General features: G+C 44.1%; 1 protein-coding gene across 1 annotated transcript in view; it reads left to right on the top strand.

Moving 5' to 3' along the window:
- CAB39 (calcium binding protein 39) overlaps nucleotides 1–2329 on the top strand; it is an 83949-nt gene that overhangs the window by 68540 nt on the left and 13080 nt on the right. The gene's annotated exons all lie outside the window — the stretch shown is intronic.

The following is a 2329-nucleotide window of genomic DNA, read 5'->3' as shown; positions in this document are numbered from 1 at the left end:
GCCCTTTAGTTGAGATAGGATAAAAGCCTGAGGATCTGTCATTAGAGTTTCACATTGAATAAGGTCCTAGCATGAGAGGTACCCAGGGATTTATTTCTCAAAACCAGGAAAGAGGGTGTCAGAAGCCTTAAGTAAGACTCAGATATTGATATGTCAGTGTACAAAGCAAAATGAAGTGAATTTGAGATTATAACTTAGAGTGGTCAATATGATGTCTTAGGTGTCACCGCAGTTGGTGGGATAGGACTCATGATTAGAATACATCGATGGAAGGGTGTGCCCCATTCAGAAGCAGCAGACCCGGCATGGAGGGAGGTGTAGCAGCACCATGTGTCAAGGAGAGATTCCCTGTGTGGAAGGACAGCCAGGAGCCTGAGAGTGGCAACACTCTGGGCACAGGAGGGTGAGGGAAGAGGATTGAGGAGCAGCAGTGGTGTGGGAGAATGCAGCAAGACCCCTGACCACGTGGAGGACATGCTCCTGGCACAGATGGCAGAAGTGGCTCAGGTGAGAGAGATGTACTGACGACATGCCAGAATGTGATTTGCAATATCTGACAAAGTCTTGACTGGCCTTGCTGATGATTACATTTGAGTTAGGTCACTTTGTTACCCTTTGTTACCCTCACCAAGGAGGAAGTGCTAGTGATAGAATCATTGTGGGCAAAGCAGCCCTGGAGGTCATGGTAGCCAGAGAAGGAAAAGCTAGGCAGCCAGGCAGGTCTTCTGTTTAAAAAAGGGATACTTTAGCCAACAGTTTAGCACTCCAAGGGTGAGCTCTAGGAGAGACTCTGCGTCCAGTGCTCCTCATTCCACAGAAGGAGGGAGCTGATGAAAGAGGCTCCTGAACAGAGAACTCACCAAGAATCAAAATGAAGCAGAGCCTGCAACCAAGACAGTGAGAAGAGAGAGGCGCAGCCCTCCCACCACACCGTGACTTGAGGTTGGGTGCTACCAAATAGGCTGAAGCCACCTCCCTACTTCACCCTCGGAAAGTCTGCAGTGCAAGTGAGGCTTGCTGGCGGGGCAGTCCCACAGCTGCACAGCTGCACAGTGCCGACAAAGCGCCCAAAGAAATCGTTCCTCTCCTGTCTTGTTTGGTTCTCATCAGAGGATATTTTTATAGTGGAAAAGGAGACCAAATCTGTGGTTCATGCTCTCATTTGAGAATATGGCAGAAAACTACCTGATCTAAATGTGTCCAAGATTCATAGCTTGAATAATGGATTCTGAGCTAATAAAACAGATGGCCAAATATTTGTTAATGATTTTTTTCTCTCTTTTTTGTGGAATTAGGGAGATGGAGAGGGACATTAGAAGACCAAAAAATATATTTCCAATTTTCCAGAATAAAACAGGGTAGGTTCTCCAGAGAGGCTGGTTAGAGCTTGAGGCTTGTTTTTATATTTACATAAGGCTGTAGAAAGTATTTCTAAAGAGATGATTTCTGAACATTTTAGAAAGGAAATTACCCACAGCCAGCGTGGCTTCACTAAGAGTAAGTTCATTCTTACCGATCTCATGGGGGGCGGGGAGGGTTGTCAACTGGCTTCAAATCAGCTCTGCTGCTGATGTAACCTCCATCTCTTCCTCTGTTAACGTGCGAGTGTAATGCAAGCTAGCTATTAGAATTATTCCTTCATGATGAAGAGATGCTAGGCATTGAATAATTCTACAAGTCTGTTCTCATGGAAGCAGTTTCAAAAAGCTGAGCAGTACAGGGTGGCCATAAAGTTCATGTGCAGTTAAGTTAAATTGCCACCCTGTATGTAGTTTCAGTATTGTGATTCACAGCTAATCAAATGCCATATCCATATGCTGTTGGAAAGTGCGTTGCCATGACCTTGGAGAGAAACTTCCAGTGGAACTCCACTGGGCTTTCCCCACCCAGCCCAGCTGAACATTTTTATTAATGACTGAAAAAAAGGGTGACAAGGCATACTTACCAGATACGTAGATGCTAGCTAGCCGGGAAGGGGAAGACAGTAGATAACAGTGCATCATAAAATGTATAAAGATCCAGAGAAGGGAGAATGTAACAGGATGAAATTAAATATAGGTTACTGAGATCTTACGCTTGAGGCCCCAACTGTATAAATATGGGATGGAGGAATAAGACATGATAATAGTTAAAACTAAATGAAATAGTTACTAAATGTAATAATTACTAGAATGTAAGTCATTTCATCTCATACTTAAACCCCGTGAAGGAGGTGTTGTTATCATCTGGTGATTGCATTTCAGTTAGGCTCACTTTTTTCAGTTACCCTCACCAAGGAGAAAGTGGTAGTGATAGAATCACTGTGGGCAAAGCAAAATGTCCAGGAAAG

Source organism: Otolemur garnettii, unplaced genomic scaffold (genome assembly GCF_000181295.1).
Source record: "Otolemur garnettii isolate 467f Iridium unplaced genomic scaffold, OtoGar3 scaffold00013, whole genome shotgun sequence".
NCBI classification, from domain to species: domain Eukaryota; kingdom Metazoa; phylum Chordata; class Mammalia; order Primates; family Galagidae; genus Otolemur; species Otolemur garnettii.
This window is presented reverse-complemented; position numbering and strand designations above follow the sequence as displayed.